Genomic DNA, 22085 nt, shown 5'->3' on the forward strand with positions numbered 1-22085 from the left:
AGCCAACTCCTTTTGACTTGACTTATTTTATAATCGAAGTCACGTAATTCAAAAAGACACATGCGGGCTTCCCTGGTGGCGCAGTGGTTGGGGGTCCGCCTGCCGATGCAGGGGGCGCGGGTTCGTGCCCCGGTCCGGGAGGATCCCGCGTGCCGCGGGGCGGCTGGGCCTGTGGGCCATGGCCGCTGGACCTGCGCGTCCGGAGCCTGTGCTCCGCGATGGGAGAGGCCGCAGCAGTGAGAGGCCCGCGTACCGCAAAAAAAAAAAAAAAAAAGACACATGCACTCCAATGTACATTGCAGCACTATTTACAATAGCCAGGTCATGGAAGTAACCTAAATGCCCATGGACAGACGAATGGATAAAGAAGATGTGGCACATATATACAATGGACTATTACTCAGCCATAAACAGGAGCGAGGTTGGGTCATTTGTAGGGACGTGGATGGATCTAGAGACTGTCATACAGAGTGAAGTAAGTCAGAAAGAGAAAAACAAATATTGTATATTAACGCATATATGTGGAACCTAGAAAAATGGTACAGGTGAACCTATTTACAGGGCAGGAATAGAGACACAGATGTAGAGAAAAAACATATGGACACCAAGGGGGGAAAGTGGCGGGGGTGGTGGTGGGATGAATTGGGAGATGGGGATTGACATGTATACACTGATATGTATAAAATACATAACTAATAAGAACCTGCTGTATAAAAAAAAATTTTTTTAAGTTTTTTAAATAAAATCAAAGTCACGCCAGTGCATGGTTTTTTATTCACGCAGAACTGAAGACGTAGTGAACAACAGCGGTCCCGTGCCAGTCTCTCCAGGGGCAAATACTTCCAACCCTTGCAGCTTTTCCTCTGGCAGAAACCTCCACGTTTCTCAACCAGAGACTGCTAGTTTTTGATGTATTAAATACAGACATTTCTATGGACTTCCCGAAGTAAGGGAGGAAGCAGGCTTTCCAAGCAACTCCCCGCCCGCCCCACCCCCACATTTTCACGACTCTTTGCGGGTGACGGTGTAAAACCACGCCTCCATCTTGTACCGCATTTTTTTTCCTTCTTACTTACCTAGTATTTCTCTTGTGCCTAGATTTTTACGTGGCTAGTTTTCTTTGCCACTTGCCTATCAATAACATTTTGCAAAGGCTCAAACACCTTAGAGCTGTTTAATTCCTGGAGGCCCCTCTCCCAGAGCCCCCTGGCCCGTGTTCCCTCCAGACTGATGGCTTTCTCAACCCACCGCACAGCTCTGCTGTCTTGACCTTTCCTCTGCTGTCATCCCCGTGACTTGTTGCCTTTTTCCTGTGTTGATTCCCTGTTTCCTGGAACCCCTTTGTAGTTTACTCTCTTATTTTGCTGAAGTCAGTCCACTAGTAGCTTCCTGGGAAGGGTGTGTGTCTGAAATGTGTTTATTCTACTCTCATCTCTAATGGTAGGATATATACAGAATTCTAGATTGGAGATACTTTTCCTTCAAAACTTTTCAATTCATAGTTTTTAGCTCCCAGCTTCCAGGGCTGCTGTTAAAAAGTCCAAAGCCATTCTGATTCCTGTCCATTTGTGTGTGATCTGTTTGTTCTCTCTGAAAGCTTTTAGGATCTTCTCTTTATCCTTGGTGTTCTCAACTGACACAACAATATACCTTGATGTGGGCCTTGCTCATTGGACTGTGCACACAGTGGTTCTCTCCATCCTACGGGCTCATGTCCTTAGTTTTGGAACTTTGTAAAGAACAAGGCTCTTCCATATTCTGTGTTATCTCTTGATGAAATTCCTGTTACTCACATTCTGATTGGACCTCTAATCTTCTTCTCTCACCTAGTGTTTACCTCTTTTTCTGGTAGATATTCTTAAATTTACCTTCCATCCCTTCTTTTCGTTAGTTAAGCTCTTTGATATTGTGATTTATAACAAGAAATAAACCTTTGGTCTTTGTCCCTAGCTTCTGGCACAGAGCTCCTAAAGCCCTTGAATTTGCTAAGTCAGAAGAGTCATAAAGGAGATGCAAGAAGGAGGAGATATGGGGATATATGTACACATATAGCTGATTCACTTTGTTATACAGCAAAAACGAACCCACCATTGTAAAGCAATTATACTCCAATAAAGATGTTAAAAAAAAAAAGAGAGAGAGAGACATGGGACACAGTCGTAAGTAGATCACTTTCACTGAATTTCCTTGTCCAAGATTCACTTAGGAAGGCAAAGTGTGTTATTTTGAGGGGCATTTGAAGAAAATGGTAACTTTAACATTACCATGGAAGACTATGTGTGTAAATACTACAAATAATAATTCTGTCTATTAAAGTAAAAAGAAAAAGTCATAAAGGTGCATTTTGATATTCATATCAAGACTCTTTCAATCACACTTGAGTTTATGTTAACAAGGTGGTCTCTGGAAAGCTCCTAGGAGTGGGGGCTGGTTGCCAGGGGAACCAACCAAGTGATTAGAGGGTTGGGACTCAACCTCACCCTCTGACCTCTGGGGAGCGGGGAGGGGCTGGATATTGAGCTCAATCACCCCTGGCCAATAATTTAGTCAGTCATGCCCATAAAAACCCAAAAGGATGGGGCTGGGAGCGCTTCTGGGTTGGTGAACATGCAGGAAGAGCGTTGTGCTCCGAGAGAGCAGGGAGCTCCATGCCCTCTGCCACACACCTTGCCCTACACGCCTCTTCCATTTGGCCATCCCTGAGTTACAGCCTTTTATAATAAAGTGGTGAAAATGAGAAGCCTGCGCACCACAACGAAGAGTAGCCCCCGCTCGCTGCAACTAGGGAAAGCCCGTGTGCAGCAACGAAGACCCAACGCAGCCAAAAATAAGTAAATAAATGAATAAATTTAAAGAAAAGAAAGAGAGAAACAGACAAGAAGTAGGTGAGGCAGTCCTGGGGCGGTGGTTCCCGCAGGACCAGCTGGGCACCCCCAGTTCTGCGCGCGGTTCTAATGCCGGCAGCCGCCACACTGTCATCTCCTAAGAGGAAAATGAGGCAGAATAGGAGAAGATCCTCAACCACTAAAGCTGGACACAGTAGGAGGAGAAGTTACTCTCACAGAATGAAAATCGAGAGTGATGCCGAAAGCTCAGCCTCTGTGCATCGGTGCCAAATGGAATCTCGGAGACAGAGTTTCGGGTGAAGTAGAAAAAGAATAGCTTTATTGCTCTGCCAGGCACAGGGGGACACTTGCCTTGAAAAACTATGTGTCCCCACCCGGGAGGATGTGATGAGGCGGTACCCATCAATACTCAGTACTTCAAGGAAGGGGTTGCTGACAAGATCAGGGTGTGTGCAGGGCTTGTACTCCCGTAATCTCATCTCAGCTGGTCGCTCTCCAAATCTTGAGGGGCTTCTCGGGTCCCTCGAATCTCGCCTCAGGTGGTTTCCTGGCTGCTTCCCCCCTGATTAGGAACTGTTCGAATCCGCCCTTTGGAACCCAGGGAAGGTCATGGACTGGAGTCTTGCCTACAAGAAACCGGGGACAAAAAAAGGCTTCTGTGCCCTGGAGCCTACAGGGACACCCCCTCCCGGTTTCAAGAGCAAATTGCCTACTTTTTTACATTTTCAAAAATTGAAGTGTAGTTGATTTCCAATGTTTTGTTAATTTCTGCTGTACAGCAAAGTGATTCAGTTTTATATCTATATATGCATTCTTTTTTCAATATTCTTTTCCATTATGGTTTATCACAGGAGAGTGAATATAGTTCCCTGTGCTCCACAGCAGGACCTTGTGGCTTATCCACCCTGTATATAATAGGTTTCATCTGCTAATCCCAACCTCCCACTCCACCCCTCCCCCAATCCCCTCCCCGTTGGCAACCACAGGTCCGTTCTCTGTGTCTGTGGGTCTGTTTCTGTTTCATAGATAAGTTCATTTGTGCCATATTTTAGAATCCACATATAAGTGATATCATACGGTATTTGTTTTTCCTCTGACTTACTTTGCTTAGTATGATAATCTCTAGGTCTATCTATGTTGCTGCAAACGGCATTATTTCATTCTTTTTTGTGGTTGAGTAATATTCCGTTGTACACATGTACCATGTCTTCTTTATCCATTCATTTGTTGATGGACATTAGGCTGTTTTCACGTCTCGGCTATTGTGAATAGTGCTGCTATGAACATAGTGGTGCATGTATGTTTTTGGATTAGAGTTTTCTTTGGATAGATGTCCAGGAGTGGGATTGTTGGTAGTTCTATTTTTAGTTTTCTGAGGCACCTCCATACTGTTTCCCACAGTGGTCACACTAACTTTCATTCCCCGCAACAGCGTCAGAGGGTCCCTTTTCTCCACACCCTCTCCAACATTTATTATTTGTACAGTGAGAGCAAGCTGTCTAGAGCAAGGGTCAGAGGTTTGAGGAGGTAAGGCAAGCGGCCTTGAAAGAGAAAAAGCAGGAAATCACAGGTTTCCTTGAGGCACATGGAGCGGGACAGATGCTGGAGGGACAAATGGACCAATGGTCCAGCGCAGAAGGGGTCCGGATGGGGGCGAATTGACGAGCTGTGTGGAAACCTTGATGGGATCAGTCCCATGCACGATGATCAACCCTCCCCATGGAAAATGCTGAGAAATGACGTGGTGAGAATGCCACGATGTTTACAAAATCCCATGAGCTTTAAGGGCTTGTCTCATTATAGAGGCACATTGTGACTATGTAGGTAAAACCATATTTTTAAAAAATCTGTAAATAGGTGTACTTTTTCCAAATGCTGCTCCAAGTCACTTAATAGGATTTCTTTGTATTACTTTCTATTTTTTTTCCAAAAAAATAGTGCATGACAAGACGGTAAACATGCCATTCTCTTTCAGCTGTAATGCTCTTAAAATGATTCTCGAATATACTGTGATGTCAATAAAGCCTTTTAGTTCATTTGGTTTTAAAAAATTTAGTTAAATTGTAGGACACGGGTCAGTGTCCACACAGACGTGGAGAATGGCTGGGTTATTTACCTGAGTTCGTGTTGTTTTTTTCTGATTCTCCTCATAGATAGTACTCTTTCCTAAGTGCAGCTTTTTTTCTCATTTTAGTTCAATTACAGATTTCTAAAGGCCTGTCTTCTGCTTTCTGCACTGACCCCTTTCATCCAGGTCCCTCTCCTCTGTCTGCGTTGGTCTCCCCACTCCCTGCTGTCTCTGGAGCCTTCGTCAGGGGGGCCGCCGTACCAGCTGGGATCCAGCTCAACTGAGAGTGTCGGGACACCTCCAAATAAAAGTGGCTTGAAAAGGCAGAGGATGGGGGACTTCCCTGGTGGCACAGTAGATAAGACTCCGTACTCCCAATGCAGGGGGCCTGGGTTCGATCCCTGAAGAGGGAACTAGATCCCACGTGCATGCCGCAACAAAGAGTTCTCATGCCACAACTAAGGAGCCCGCCTTCCCAAACTAAGACCTGGTGCAACCAAATAAATAAATAAATATTTTTTTAAAAAGGGCAGAGGACATTTCCCCCTTTAGTAGAGGTGGTCTAGGGCTGGATGCAGGGTCCCCAGGACTCAGGGACCCGCCTGACTCTCCTTGACGGCTCCGACTTCCTCGACGGGGGCTCCTGCCCAGGCTCAGGTCCCACCTGTGAGCCCGGGAGGGAGAGGGAGGAGGGCCGCCCCACCGGCTGGTGTCCCCTTGGCCAGAACTTGTTGGTCCAGCTGCTGCAGAGGACCCAGGTCAGCCCGAGGTGGAGTTACTCAGAGATCAGGGAGACCTAGCGTCTCCGCCCTCGGAAGCTGGTGGGAGCGCTGCGAACCTGGGCGGGCTCATCACCCTGGACCCCTCCAGAGGCCTCCCAAGGGAGCTGGAGAATCCTCCACCTTCCAGAGCGGACCGTCTTTTCTGTTTCTTCTGGGACTCTTCCACTTCTCCCCTTGAGTGAAGCCTGGGCCTCTTCCTTCCAGAAACAGAAGCGGGCGGTGGGCGAACCCTGCCTACCAGGGAGGGGCAGGCACCCTGGAGTGTGAGGCACCAGTTGTGACCTGCTCAGGCCATGGTCCCTAGATGAGGGCACTGCTCTCTGTCCCAAGCCTTGTGGGGCTCCCCGGCTAACCCTCCCATCTTCTCTCCTGATCCTCTCTCAGGGCCCCCTGCGTGTCCACCCTCGGGTCAGAGAGAAACACACCTGCCGAGATCTCTGCTCCCCCAGCGGCGGTGCCTTTGAGGCTTGCTCCCGACCAACCTTTACCCATCCAGCCAGAGACACAGCACTGCCGACGTTTACTACTGTGCACAGTACCTAAAACAGCATGTGTGAGAAACACCCTATGTAATAAACAATTACACAACATAGTGTAACACCCGTTGTTACTTTTTAAAAGTATTTATTTATTTATTTATTTTGGCTGCACGATCTCTTAGTGGCGGCATGTGGACTTCTCTTAGTGGCGGCATGCATGCGGAATCTAGTTCCCCGACCAGGGATCGAACCTGGGCCCCCTGCATTGGGAGTCTTACCCACTGGACTACCAGGGAAGTCCCCTAACCACTGTTGTTACTTTAACATAAAAAATGAGAAACAGGGCTTTTTGAAACTATACGTCCTTCTGTGTTATTTACTTTTCTGTTACATAAATGCTATTTTTACACAAAATAACAATGACTAACATGGCATTAGTAATAACAGTAGGACTAATTAAACAAACAATATGCGTGCTGAACATATAACATACTTCCATGATGTTTCTTTTTGTTTCGTGACACAGGGATTTATCTTAACTCTTTATATCAAAAATAATAATATTTTGTACTCACTATACATAAATGTAAGACTTTTACAAAAGAGGACACAAACAAAATAGGGACAGAGAGAAACGTGCCATTGTAATTTTTATTAAACAGATGTTTATAGATTTAATAAAAATCACAATGACACGTTTCTCTCTGTCCCATGATAGAGTATTTTTGCTTTCTCTGTCACCTTTCCAATAATTTTCCAACTTTTCTGAACAGCCAGTGGCCTTTCAGATGTCCTTTCCTTGTTCTTTGTAGGAAAACTTAAAACATGAATACAGACAGGTAAACTATACTTTCACCACTTCTATTCTACATTGTACTGGAAATTCTAGCCAAAGCAGTTAGAAAAAGAAAGAAAGAAAGAAAGGGCATCTAAATGGGAAAGGCAGAAGTAAAACTACCCGTATTCACAGGTGACTTGATCTTGTATATAGAAAATCCTAAAGAAATCTCCCATAATGACCACAGCTAATAACCATATTTAACAAATTGCAGGATACAAGATCAACACAGAAAAATTGGTTATAGGGGCTTCCCTGGTGGTGCAGTTGTTAAGAATCCGCCTGCCAATGCAGGGGAAACGGGTTCGAGCCCTGATCCGGGAAGATCCTACATGCCGCGGAGCAACTAAGCCTGTGCGCCACAACTACTGAGCCTGCGCTCTAGAGCCCACAAGCCACAACTACTGAAGCCCACGTGCCTAGAGCCCGTGCTTCGCAACAAAAGAAGCCACCACAATGAGAAGCCCACGCACCACAACGAAGAGTAGCCCCCACTCGCCGCAACTAGAGAAAGCCCACACGCAGCAATGAAGACCCAACACAGACAGAAACTAAATAAATAAATAAATACTATTTAAAAAATTGGGTCTATTTCTACACACTAGCAATGAACAATCTGAAAAGGAAATTAAGAACACAATTCCATTTACAATAGCATCCAAAAAAAATAAAATACCTAGGAACAAATTTTACCAAAGAGATGAAAGACCAGAAACTACATATCACTGTGGAAAGCAATTAAAGAAGACCTAAATAAATGGGAATACATCCATCCATCCATCTTGAATTGAAAGGCTTAATATTGGTAAGGAGGCAGTACTACCCAAAGCTGTCTACGGACTCAAGATTCCCACATCTCACATGCCGCGGAGTAACTAAGCCCAAGATTCCCACATCTCACATGCCGCGGAGTAACTAAGCCCATGCACCACAACTACTGAGCCCACGAGCCACAACTATTGAGCCCGTGTGCCTAGAGCCCGTGCTCCGCAACAAGAGAAGCCACCGTAACAAGAAGCCCACACACAGCAATGAAGAGCAGCCCCCACTCACTGAAACTAGAGAAAGCCCGCACGCAGCAACGGAGACCCAACACAGCCAAAAATAAAAAATAATTTAAAAATAAAAAGAGAGAGAGAAAAACAAACAACAAAAAAAGTGTGGTTACAGCATAGAACAGACATAGAGATCAATGGGGTAGGACCAGGAGTCTGGAAAAAAATCCATATATCTATGGCAAATTGGTTTTCAACAAGGGTGCCAGGACCATTCAATGGGGAAAAAACTTCCTCTTCAGCAAACTGGGTAGCCACATGCAAAAGAATGAAGCTGGACCTCCACCATCACACCACCTACAAAATTAAAATAGATCAACGGCCTAAATGTAAGACCTAACACTATAAAACTCTTTAGAAGAGAATACAGGGTAAGTCTTCACGATCTTGAATTTTTTTCTATCATTTTTTAAAACTTTCTGGTTTTTTTCAGAATAACTATTTTATTTATATTAAAAATACTAAATGCAGGGACTTTGCTGGTAGCGCAGTGGTTAAGAATCCCCCTGCCAATGCAGGGGACACGGGTTTGAGCCCTGGTCCAGGAAGATCCCACATGCTGCAAAGCAACTAAGCCCGTGCGCCACAACTACAGAGCCTGCGCTCTACAGCCTGCGAGCCACAACTAATGAAGCCCGTGTGCCACAATTACTGGAGCCCGTGCGCCTAGAGACAATGCTCTGCAACAAGAGAAGCCACCGCAATGAGAAGCCCACGCACCGCAACAAAGAGTAGGCCCTGCTCGCTGCAGCTAGAGAAAGCCCGCGCACAGCAATGAAGACCCAACGCAGCCAAAAATAAAATTAAAATTAAATTTTTTAAAAAACCTTAAAAGAACTCCTAAATGCAGACATGTAGATATTCTTAGTGTGTGACCTTTTTTTTAATTGGAGCATAATTGCTTTACAATGTTGTGTTAGTGTCTGCTGTAGAACACAGTGAATCAGCTGTATGTATACATAGAGTCCCTTCCTCTTGAGCCTCCCTCCCGCCCCAAAAGTTTTTATTTTATCCTGGAGTATAGTTGATTAACAATGTTGCGTTAGTTTCAGATGTACAGCAAAGTGATTCAGTTATACATATACATGTATATTCTTTTTCAAATTCTTCTCCAATTTAGGTTGTTATATAATATTGAGAATTCCCTGTGCTATACAGTAGGTCCATGTTGGTTATCCATTTTAAATATAGCAGTGTGTAGATATGACCTTGAATTTGAAAATGGATTCTCAAATAGGATACCAAAAGAATGATCAATAAAAGAAAAAAATTGGTAAATTGGACTTCATCAAAATTAAAAGCTTTTGTGCATTTGGAAATTCCCTGGCGGTCCAGTGGTTAGGACTCCGAGCTTCCACTGCAGGGGTCTTGGGTCCGATCCCGGTCAGGGAACTAAAATCCCACATGCCGGGCAGAGACGCCAAAAAAACAAATTAATTAAATTAAATTTTTTTAAAAAAGCTTTTGTGCATTAAAGGATATTATCCAAAAAGTGAAGAGACGACCAACAGAATGGGAGGAAATATTTACAAATCATATATCTGATAAAGGTCTGCTAATCAGAATATATACAGAACTCTTACCTAACAGAAAGACAAACAACCCAACTAAAAAATGCACAGAGGACTAGACTGGGTGAATAGATACTTTTCCAAAGAGCACATACAGATGGCCAACAGCACATGAAACGATGCTCAACGTCATTAGTAATTACAGAAACGCAAATCAAAACCACAACGAGGCACCAGTTCACACCTACTAGGATAACTATACAGGACTTTAAAAAAACTAATAATAACGAGTATTGGTGAGGATTTGCAGAAATGGGTACCCTCACCCATTGCTGGTGGGAAGGTAACATGGTGCGCTTGATGCGGCAAACAGTTTGGCTCTTCCTCAAATAGTTAAACATAGAATGACCAGCAATCCCACTCTTAGGGAAATACTCAGTTGAAAACAGGCACTCAAACAAATACTTGAGCACACGTGTTCGCGGCAGCACTACTCACGAGGGCCAAAAGGTGGAAGCAACCCAAATGCCCATCAACAGATGAAGGATAATCGAAGTGTGGTCCGTCTATCCAGTGGAGTATTATTCAGCCACATAGGGATGCAGCCCTGACACAGGCCACACCAAGAAGGAAACTCTAACACATTAGTCTGAGTGAAAGAGCCAGACACAAAGTATTACATATTGATGATTCCATGTATATGAAATGAAATATCTAGAACGGATAAATCCAGGGGCCTAGAGGGAGAGCAGCTGGAAACTGCTAATGGGTGGGGGTCTCCTTTTGGGGAGGTGACATTTGTGAGCTAGTTACTGGTGGTGTCGGACGTCATTGTGAATGTGCGAAACACCACTGAATCATACACATTGAAATGGTTAATTTTATGTCCTGTGAATTTCACCTAAATTAACAATAAATAATGGAGGGTTTTTTAAAATAAATTTATTTATTTTATTTTTGGCCACGTTGGGTCTTCGTTGCTGTGCGTGGGCTTTCTCTAGTTGTGGCGAGCGGGGGCTACTTTTCTTTGCGGTGCACGGGCTTCTCATTGCGGTGGCTTCTCTTGTTGTGGAGCACGGGCTCTAGGCGCACGGGCTCAGTAGTTGTGGCACACGGGCTCAGTAGTTGTGGCGCACGGGCTTAGTTGCTCCGTGGCACGTGGGATCTTCCCCGACCAGGGCTCGAACCCGTGTCCCCAACATTGGCAGGTGGATTCTTAACCACTACGCCACCAGGGAAGCCCCAATGGAGGTATGTTAAAAGGACACAGGGGCTGATTGAAATAGTTCCCAAAGGCCGAGCTTGGACAATTTGAGCCACAAAATAAATAATGATAATACAGGACTATATAACCCATAGAATAAGTTAAATATCTAAGATTCTATACTGATATAAATAATTGAATAAATAAGTAAATGGGAGAGAAGGCACAGCTCTTCCTTAACTGAAAAACTCTAACTAATAAATATGGAAGGAATGAGAGAAATTGAAAACACCATTAGACAAACACCACAGTGATCACTGTAGGCGAGACCCATGGGTAGATGCTGAAATTAGTGTTGAGGGCGTGTGATGAGAAAGAGGATGTTTTCAGAATCTCCCCGCTAGATATTTATTGATTACTAAGAGAAAAACAGTGACTTTACCATGGAGAAATGCACCTTACCCTGGCATCAAGGTTAACGTCACTGGCCATGAGACAGATGGATGCTGTGTTGTCCCCGATACAATGCCGGAGGACACATCGCCTCTTGCCAAAATGTATGACTTCATTCTAATCCAGAGAAAACATCAGACACGTCCAAATTAAGGGGCATTCAACAAAAGAGCTGACCGATGCCCTGCAAAAGTGTCAAGGTCACAGTAAACAGGCAAACACTGAAGACCCAGCACTGACGGGGGTGGACAAAGGAGCCATGACAACCAAACACAACGTGGGTCCGGGGGCAAAGGCATAGTGGGAAAGTGGCCAACATCTGAATAAGTCCTATAGTTACTAGTGTGGTGTCAAAGGTAGCTGCCTGCTTTTCAGAATTGTTCTAAGGCTGTGTTAGTTGTGAACATTGGGAGGACCTGGATGGAGGGTATATGGGAACTCTCTGTACTAATTTTTCAACTTTTCTGAAATCTTAAAGTATTTCAAAATAAAAAGTTGCACACACACAATGGGATATCACTACCCACTCACGAACTTTAAAGAGACTGAAAATACCTAGTGTTGGCCAGGATGTTGGCCAGGAGCAACTAGAGGTTTCACACCTTGCCGGCAGAAATATAAAATATATAAACTATAAAACAGCCACCGAGGAATATGATCTGGCCGACGTGGCAGGGTCAATCATATTCCTTACCCCATGCCCCGTAAATTCCACCACACCCAAGTCTTCACCTAAGATGAAGATACACAGCCACACAAACCTGAACGTGCACATTGGCAACAAGCGGCCCATCCAAGACTGGCCAACCCTGCCGGGCATGCAGCCTGGGATGACTCACAGCTGTGCGGCGGGGTGCTGCCCGGTGATACAAGGCAGCGAACAGCCGAAGGGTCTGGACATCCTTACGCTGAGTGAACAAGCCCGACACAGAGGAGGATGGACAGTGCGATTCCATTCGCGTGAAGTCCAAGAACAGGCAAGGCTCCAGCGAGTGGAGTGGGCAGGGAGGGCGTGCCAGGGCTCTGTGGGAGGTGGGTGGTGCAGCTGCCCATTCGTCGAGATTCATCCAACTGTACTCTAAAAATGGAGGCTCCTTACTTAGAAAACCATAAGACTCTGAGCTTCCTCTGCAGGGGGCGTGGGTTCGATCTCTGGACTGGGAACTAAGATCCCGCAGGCATGCCAAACGGTGTGGCCAAAAAGAAAGAAAGAAAAAATTAACACAACATTGTCAATAAACTGTACTTGAATAAAATAAATTTTAAAAACAAGCAAGAACACCCAGAAGACTTCTGGAAAGTGAAAGTCCTGAAGGGTTACTCGCCTTAGCGGCGGGTAGAGCGTATCCAGACCTGGATAATTAGAACGGGGTGGGGCAGTCTGAGAGCGGAACAGAGCAGGACATCCTGTGGAACTCTCATGCACAGAGCGGCTCATAAGTCCCCGGGGAAAGGGGACCATGTGAGGAATGCAGCTGAATCCGGAGCAAGTCCCAGTTTGACCAAAATTAGACACAGAATAAACAGAACCATGGAAGGACTGGGGGAACCAAAGGAGAATCCCTCCTTAACCTCAGGCCTGGGAAGATTTTTGTCAACATGACCCCAAAGCCAGAGCTGATAAATAAAGGGTGCTAGTTTTTCCACGTAAAAATCAAGAATTTTTGCCTCACAAGCAAGGCCAGAAGGCCCCAATCTGGGAGAGCTATGTGCAACTTACATTATAGACGAAAGGCTGAGCAACACACATTGGGAAGACGGAGAGAACACAGGTCCAGGACCTAAAGGGACGGAAAAAGAGGAGGTTAAAAAGGTGACAGTCCGTGTACTTCTTTTTTTTTTTTTTTTTAACATCTTCATTGGGGTATAATTGCTTTACAATGGTGTGTTACTTTCTGCTTTATAACAAAGTGAATCAGTTATACATGTACATATGTTCCCATATCTCTTCCCTCTTGCGTCTCCCTCCCTCCCATCCTCCCTATCCCACCCCTCCAGGCGGTCACAAAGCACGGAGCCGATATCCCTGTGCCATGCGGCTGCTTCCCACTAGCTCTCTACCTTAGGTTTGTTAGTGTATATATGTCCATGCCTCTCTCTCGCCCTGTCACAGCTCGCCCTTCCCCCTCCCCATATCCTCAAGTCCGTTCTCCAGTAGGTCTGTGTCTTTATTCCTGTCTTACCCCTAGGTTCTTCATGACATTTTCTTTTTCTTAAATTCCCTATATATGTGTTAGCATACGGTATTTGTCCTTTTCTTTCTGACTTACTTCACTCGTGTACTTCTTTAGGCCAGGACCCCGACACCTCCCGGACGCTGGAAGCGCGGGGTCCGCGGGGCAGCAGTTCACCTCGCGGCCGGCAGGTGGCGGTGCCGCCAGGCCCGCCGGGCCGCAGCCGCGCGCCCCCTTCCGGACGCGCCTGGAGGCACTGGGCCGGGGCTCCTGCAGGTGCCGGAGGAAGGCGCCCCTCCCCGGCGATGCCGGCGGTTGCTGAAGACGCTAGACGCCGAACCCAAGGCTGGTTCTCCATCCACGGGCGCTGCCACACAACCTCCACGTGCACCCCTCAGGCTAGAGGGGGAGCATTTACTAGGCTGCCACTGTGAACGCGGGGTGCGGGTACAGCCCCATCCTCCGGGGCGCGAAGCTGCCTGTGCAGGGAACCAGAGCCGCGGACCACGGCGGGGCCTGGGGCTGGGGCAGGAGGGAGCCGGTTCACCCAACACACTGTTATAGCGAGTTATAGCCAGGTCGGCCCCTGACAAAAATAAATCAACGATTAGGAAGGAAGAGCCTCATTTTCAGCAACGAGGTGTTTTCTATCACTCGAAAGGCCTTCTCAATGAAACGAAGGAAAATCGTTTGGATTTTGGAATGGAAAACGATGTAAAATACAGAAAGCGTCATTTTGAATGCATGACCGAGCTGAGAGAAAGGTCAGGAGGGAAACAGCAACCCCAAATGCAGAAAAACCGGGAGCATAAGAGGGGGCCGAGCCCCAGGACGTGCCGCTTGGAGGGGAGGTGGGCAGGGACGGGGGCCAGGCAGGGAGGGGTGGGCGGGAGGAGGGGGCGTGGTCAGCTGCCGGTGGGGGAGGGGTGCAGCTGAGGACACTGCTGGGCTTAGCGTGGCTGAGGGGGTGCGGGGGGCATTCTGTATTCTTTCCCATTTCTCCCAACCCAGCGGGCCCAACACTTTAAAATAACTACGTCACAAGTGACTGGATTCTGCCTGTGTAGCCGGCGTGGCTGCAGGTTTACAGAAGAAGGAGCTGGGGACACAGAGTGAACAGAACAGACAGCCCGAGCCAACACAGAAGTGTGTCCTGGGAGAGTAATGTTAACGATAATGATTTCAAGAAAAAACAGCACATTAGTGTGAAAGGAAATTGACTTTCGACTCCAAGTGAGGCAACCAACAAAATTATGAGATTTAGCATAACTTTTTGCACAAAGGAAGGAGAAGGAATTCCAGAGGAAGGAAGGAAGGAATTCCAGAGCTTTCTTCTGGCTTCACAAAGAAATTGCACAGGTGCCCTTCTGAAAAGAGAGATGTTGACTTATTAGTTTTGTTTTTTGATTTTTTAAAATCCCACAGCATTTGTTGTCATCTGACATACGGGTGATCAAAACAAGATGAATAAATGTTTCAAACCTAAGTATCCATTGCCAGAGGAATGGATAAAGAAGATGTGGTATATATACACAATGGAATATTACTCAGCCATAAAAACGACTGAAATTCTGCCATTTGCAACAACATGGATGGACCTAGAGATTATTATGCTTAGTGAAATAAGTCAGACAGGAAAAGATAAATACTGTATGTTATCACTTATATGTGGAATCTGTTTTTTGGCCACACCACGCGTCTTGTGGGATCTTAGTTCCCCCACCAGGGATCGAACCCAGGCCCTGGCAGTGAAAGTGGCAAGTCCTAACCATTGGACCACCAGGGAATTCCCTATATGTGGAATCTTAAAAATAAAACAAACTAGTGAATATAACAAAATGGAATCAGACTCACATATACGAGAACAAACTGATGGTTACCAGTGGGAAGAGGAGAGGGAGAAGGACAAGATAGGGGTATGGGATTAACAGATGCAAACTCCTGTGTATAAAATAGATAAGCAACCAGGATTCACTGTTTAGCACAGGGAAATATAGCCATTATTTGGTAATAACTTTATTTAATTTTAAAAAATATATTTATTTATTTACTTATTTGGCTGTGCCAGGTCTTAGTTGCAGCACGTGGGATCTTTAGTTGCAGCATGCGAACTCTTAGTTGCGGCGTGTGGGATCTAGTTCCCTGACCAGGGATGAAACCTGCGCCCCCTGCATTGGGAGTGTGGAATGTGGAGTCTTACCCACTGGACCACCAGGGAAGTCCTGGTAATAACTTTATGTGGAGTATAATCTAGAAAAACGTTGAATCGCTATGTTGTACACCTGAAACTAATATAATATTGCAAATCAACTATGCAGCAATAAAATGAGCAATATGAATCAATGTTTCAGACACCTAAAAAAACTGTGTGGCCTTCCCGACAATTTCTCCCTTCGCTGCTAAGTTCTGGTTGGAGACACTTTGGAGCAGTGATATCATCAGCTTCTAGCGTGATCCACCCTGTTGTTTCCTTGACTTTGTTTTCGAATGAATTTCTTCTGCATCACGTAATACGAGGTTCATACACTCATCAAAACCAACAGGTCAGGGGGCTTCCCTGGTGCTGCAGTGGTTAAGAATCTGCCTGTCAATGCAGGGCTCACGGGTTCAAGCCCTGGTCCGGGAAGATCCCACATGCCGCAGAGGAACGAAGCCCGTGCACCACAACTACTGAGCCTGCGCTCTAGAGCCCACGAACCACAACTACTGAGCCCACGTGCCACAACTACTGAAGCCCGCGTGCCTAGAGCCCGTTCTCCGCAACAAAAGAAGCCACCGCAATGAGAAGCCCATGCACCACAACAAAGAGTAGCCTCCGCTGGCCACAACTTGAGAAAGCCCATGTGCAGCAATGGAGATCCAATGCAGCCAAAAATAAATAAATAAATAAATAAATAAACAGGTCAGGGACTTCCCTGGTGGTGCAGTGGTTAAGAATCTGCCTGCCAGTGCAAGGGACACGGGTTCGAGCCCTCGTCCGGGAAGCTCCCACATGCTGCGGAGCAACTAAGCCCATGTGCCACGACTACTGAGGCCCATGTGCCTAGAGCCCGTGCTCCGCAACAAGAGAAGCCACCGCAGTGAGAAGCCCGCGCACCGCAACGAAGAGTAGCTCCCGCTCGCCACAACTAGAGAAAGCCCGCGCACGGCAACGAAGACCCAATGCAGCCAAAAATAAATAAATTAATTTTTTAATAAAAACAGGTCAGCCCTCTACCGGCATATTCACTTGCTCCTCAAGCCACACCTGAAGCCAAGGTCTATTTTGCAAGAGTGAAGATAAGGTTGAGGGCTGCACTGTCACCTTTTTGGCCCTGGCCACAGAGCAGCGTGGGGGATGCCCATGAAGACCACGCGGACTCATCACACTGAGAGATGTCAATTCAGTGTTATCAGGGCAAAGACCCAATCAGGAGGCTGGATGTGGGGGTAGACGGGTCTACTCTTGGAAGTCCAGGGGTCAGAGGAGGCCCCTTTGTGCCAATTGCAGGCCCGGGGGCAGCCTTATAGCATTGGAAGGAGAACAGGGGAAGTTTATCCCCATTCTCCACACTAATTGGAGAGGAGAGACGTGTACATTCCCAGAGCCCGAATTTCTGAGGACACAGCAGAGCAGGGGCTCCTGAGACGCCCTGTCACTGTCCCTCCGGATCCATCTCCCCCAGGAGCTGGGAACTAAGCAGGGCAGGATGCTGGAACGCCCCGGTTCACCTTCCAGAAAGACAGGCCTGCAGAGATTAGGGAAGGGCAAAATCGACCCTTTCTAAACACAAATGGGGCGTGGTGAGCGATACATTTTTCTTCCACATTAAGAGTGAAAAAGAAGATGATTACATATGCAGCGGAAACGAGAGGACTGTGGACATTTTTATGCTGATACATGTGAAAACGTAAACAAGACGGGCAATTTCCTAGGGCGTCTGGGCAGCTTTCAGTCAGTAAAGTGGCCTGAGACGAGGTGGGCAGGGGCCTGGCTGATGAGGGCCAGCAGAGCTGCAGATGCCCTGAGCCCAGGCTGATCAGCAAGGCCCAGCCCTCATCCAGCCTTCTTGAGGCCCTTGGCCACCACTGGCGACATGAGGGCATCTGTACAAAAGCAGAAACGGGCCAGAGGGGATCTGAGTGACCTCACACATGGGCCTCCTCTCCGGCCCTTGGAAACAACACAGCAGATTCTACTCTCTGCTCACCACTTTTTTTTGCTCAATTCAATGAATTTTCAGCAAAAGCTATCATGTTGCCGAGGCCTGCGCTGATCTGTACTGTGAGGAGGGCGGGAAGGGAGGGAGGGACCCACCGATAGCCCTGTAGGTCCCTCCACAGGGAAGACCCCCGGCTGGGACCTGCCCCGTGTCCCAGCCTCGTGGACCCCCTGAGCCTCAGTTTCTGCCCCTGCCTGCTGCCCAGCTCGTTGTCAGGCGTCCCCTGGTACTACTGGTTCCTGGCTCATCTATACTAGGGAGGGAAGGGAGCCAGGTCCCAGGCCAGGTCCTGTCCTGCGTGTCCTGGGAGCCTCGGGCACAGGGTCTGCCCCTTACGGCCCACAGCATGCTGTACTCTGACAGAGCTGCTGGGGGCCCCGAGAAGCCAGCCACCCTGAGCTCCGAGCTGCGCAGGCAGATCCTGGCGGGGCCCTGGAGACAAGGACCTTCCTCTCCTGAGTCTGCAGGTGAGAAAACAGATGCCAGCCTCCTGCCCACTCTGCCCTGGGGACATGCCTGCAAACGCCCAGGGCATCTCTGTCCTCAGGGAGCAGAGAAGCAGGGATGTCTGGGCAGGAAAACAGTGGGGGCTGGGTGCCCACCTGTCCCCTCTGCCCCGGCCGCCTCACTGCAGATGCAAAGCAGGCAGTGAGTTGTATGAAGGCTCTCAGCGTGCACTGGGAGGGGGGCCTGGGGCACCCAGGCACCCAGGCAGTCTCTCTCTGGTGTCCCCTCTGCTCCCCCTCCCCTCACAGGGCATGGGGTGCAGGTCGCCCCCCTCAGCTTCACCTACCGGGGATGGGGCACTGGAGCCCTGAGGCCACATAGCGGGCCGAGCCGTCCAGCCAGCGGCTGGAGGCAACTCCAGGTCCCGCAGGTGAGAAAAGCAGCCCCACAGAGACCAACCTGAGCTTGACGACCCGCTTCTCAGAGCCCAGCTCCGCCAAGAGGGGAGTGCTGCGCCCCGAAAAGGCCCCCTTCCCCGGATGTCCGGCCGCCCCCCAAACCGCCTGGTCCTCTGCGGTGTGAGCAAGGCTGGCCTGCGGGAAGAGAGGACCCTCGGCAGCCGGAGACGCAAAGGCAGCAGAGGGGGTGGTTCCTGGCCCCTGAGGACACCGTGAACGCCAAGGCCGCCGGGAGGGGCCAAGGACGAGCTGCCGCCCCGAAGCCTCTCCTTTTCAAACAGCCCACACAGTGGTCACCCGCGTGTCCCCGTAACCTCCGTGCTCAGGGTCCGAGCGGCCCAACACCAGCTTCTTTCTCCCAGCCCGGATGGGCTGGGGGGGATCACCTTGTCTGGAGGCAGGGGGTTCCCTGGAAGTTGCTGTTGTCGCTTCAGGCTGGTCCAACCTCCCCTGCTGGGCAGAACCATTTCCCACAGGTCCTGGAGCCCGGACCCCCGCCAGTGAGATGCCACCTGGGTGAAGTCACCTGTACGCCCCCTCCCCGAGTCGGGGGGGGGGGGCTACAGGGATGCCGGGGGCGGCCAGCAGCCTGCTGGGCTCGGGCAGCAGGCAGGGTTTGGAGAGGGTGAAGGCCATGGAGGCTTCTGCGGACACACTTTGACAGTCTGAAGCCTCCAAGCAGGAAGCCCAGAAGCCAACACCGTCTGACATTGACTTTTCTTTTATTTGTGGTTGTGATATGATGTTTCCTGCAAAGGGATTTAAAGAAAACGTCCAGGAAATAACCACACAGCTGGTGACCTCCGGAAAGTGGCCCTTCAGACAGGGAAGTGTGTCCTAGCCGGGCCTGCGGGAGCTGGATGGAGGCCTCTCCCCTCCTTGCCCGCCCCATGCTCAGGGCCAGCCGCAGCTGGACCTCCCAACGTCGAGTGCCCGCTTGCTCACCCAACAGGAGACCCGGGGAACCACGTTTTCGTTGCACAGAAATGGTTTCTCCTTCCTTGTGGTCTCTGCCTCACCTTGCTGGCCCCTTGCAGGAAGCTGAGCCCTGGGGTTCAGTCTGTGTCCACAGTCCACAGCTGGGGAAGGGGGCGGGCCTCTGGACCCCAGCCAGGGTGGGGGGCGGGTGGGGCTGGGGGAAGATGCTCAGGTCTTCAGGGAGGGGATGTTAGGCAGAGGGAGTGACCTGGGGGTTCTAGGAAAGGGAAGGGGTCAGGGTGGAGGGGTGGGAGGTGGAGTTGGCAAGGTCAGCGGGGCCGGCAGGCCACGTGCTGGGTGGGCCTCTGAGTTGCAATGGTCAGACAGCTGGTGTCCCAGTGTCTGCACAGAGGGGCTTTCCTGGCCCCTGTGCCTTTGAAGTCCAGGGGCGGGCTTGCTTCAGGCAATGTTGGATCCAGACACTCGGTGCAAATACTCTGGCAGGTTTCTTTTTTTCCTTTTTTAAAAAAAATTTTTATATTTATTTATTTATTTGGCTGCGTTGGGTCTTAGTTGCGGCATGCGGGATCTTCCGTTGCGGTGCGTCGGCTTCTCTCTAGTTGTGGCTCGCAGGCTTAGTAGTTGCGGTGTGCAGGCTTAGTTGCCCTGTGGCACGTGGGATCTTAGTTTCCCGACCAGGGATCGAATCCGCGTGCCCTGCATCGGAAGGCAGATTCTTAACCACAGCACCACCAGGGAAGTCCTTCTGGCAGGTTTCTTGCCTCCCTCAGGGGATGGCTTCATTCTCTGACCAGCTCTTCCCCTGAGATACCTTTCGATCAGCAGCTGGACGTCTACTTCTGCCAGTAGAGCAACCACACTTTCCTGTAAGCTTCGGCAAAGGCCTTGAGGCCAAGGGGACGGTCTGACTGGCCAGGCCTGGGTGCTCCGGCAGCCCCTGGGCGAGGTGGGTGAGCCCACCCAAAGCCCCACAGCCTGAGAGCAGAGAATAGAGGCCCCCAAAGGGAAGTGGAGGCGCTGGCACTGGGAGTCAGGACAAGCGTGGGGCAGGGAGGTGCCACCCGCCCGCGACGTGGTGTGGGGAGTGGGGGCACTGGGTTTGCCTTCACCTCACGTGTTGGTCCCTCTCTGTCTGCTGCCCCTCCCCTGTCTTCACTCCAGCCTGGCTGTGCCCAGCACTGGCTTCCGTGTCTGCACAGCCGGGGCTCCATCCTCTGGTTTCCAGTGCAATTGCCTAGGAAGCTGGCTCCAGCCAGAAGGAGGGTCTCTGCGCAGTGAGGGAGCTACCCTGGTGGGTGGGCAGCAGCTTAAAGGTGGGCCATCTGGTCTTTGAGGTCTTGCCCACGTGCCCTTTCCGGTGGGAGGGAGGCCACTCGTGCCACGCTCGGCTCCCTGGGGAAGGTGGACACTGACCTTGACTTCCCCCTCACCTTCCCTAATGGGGCAGGAGCGACAGCAGCCCCAGATGCTCCTGCAAACCCCATTAGCTCCTACTTCTGGGCAGGGAGCTGTCGGGGGCTCTGGCTAGGGGATCTCAGGGCTGGTAGGTCCAGGATCTGAGATGGGCTGTCTCTATGGGGCCAGGGGAAGGGGCCCAGGATCCATCCACCTTCCTCAGAGGCTGTGGCTGGTGGCAGAGGGAGCTCCAGCCCCTCCACAGAGCTAAGCCCTGGTACTGGGCCTTCAGAGGACAACAGACGGCGACGCCACTGGCAGGGGCAGCTGCAGAGGTGGGTATGGGGCCTGATGTGGGGTGAAGGGTGGGGGTCCCCCGTGATCTCTGGGGACAGTTTGCTTCACCAGCCCAGAACCCTCAGCTGGGAAGCAGAGCTTTCTCACATCTGCCCTCCCCAATCCTGCGGCAGCTCAGCAGATCCTGCACAGGGACACGTAGGGCACGGCCCTCCCCCTCCCCTCCCCTGCTCTTTGCCCAAAGATGCCCTGCACAGAGAAAATGCCCAGGTGGGGGAGCAGCAAAGCTGGCAACGCCATGCCTGGCCCTTCCTCCTAGCCAGGAGCTGCCAGACCAGGAAGAGCTCAGCCTGGTGAGCCCCCAGCCCCCGAACAGGCTAAGGGCATGGGTATCAGGCTCCGCAGGGAGGCCTCAGGCTGGATCTAACTGGATTCTCTCCCCTACCCGCCACCAGCTGCAAAAGCTCTGAACAGTCCCGTTTCTGCCCAGCTCCTCTCTGGAGTGGGCAGGTGGAATGGTCACCTGGCTGCTCTCTGGCCCAGAAGACCTGGCAGTGGAGACCTGGGCCACCATAGAGCATGGTACCCTCTGACCACTGTCCCATCCCTACCCCTCGGGCAGAGCGGCCGCAGCGACCTCAGCTTCCCCGGGAAACCGGTGTGAGAAAGCTGGTCGAGGCCCCAGGGAGCTCGGGGTGAGGACGCGGGGTCCCTGGATCACTGTCACTTTCTGCCCCCTGAGTCCCCCACAAAGCTGGGCAGGAGTCTGAGCCCAGGGCCCTCCCTGCCGGGGGAGGGGGTAGAAGGCAGGGGCAGGGCCAGGGGTGCCTCTCTCCAAACCTTCGCCCCCAGGCCTCCCCCACTAGGTGCAGCGGCCTGGGGAGACCCTGCTCGGGGTCTCAGGGAGCTGCAGAGGCCTGGTGTTGGGGGCAGGGTC

The 22085-nt window shown here is 49.8% G+C and overlaps 1 long non-coding RNA gene across 2 annotated transcripts; it reads right to left on the reverse strand.

The window, feature by feature from the left end:
- Positions 1–3144: 3144 nt before the first annotated feature.
- Positions 3145–13134, reverse strand: LOC141277345 (uncharacterized). Of its 2 annotated transcripts, XR_012328586.1 has the most exons (4): positions 12957–13134; positions 11998–12400; positions 11246–11353; positions 3145–3472 (listed from the first exon to the last, which is right to left on the reverse strand). It is a non-coding gene; the product is annotated as an uncharacterized lncRNA (long non-coding RNA). The 2 variants fall into 2 exon arrangements; XR_012328585.1 differs by having other exon boundaries at positions 11998–13134.
- Between the last annotated feature and the right edge of the window lie 8951 nt (positions 13135–22085).

This window comes from Tursiops truncatus, chromosome 1, assembly GCF_011762595.2.
Source record: "Tursiops truncatus isolate mTurTru1 chromosome 1, mTurTru1.mat.Y, whole genome shotgun sequence".
Classification (NCBI taxonomy): Eukaryota; Metazoa; Chordata; class Mammalia; order Artiodactyla; family Delphinidae; genus Tursiops; species Tursiops truncatus.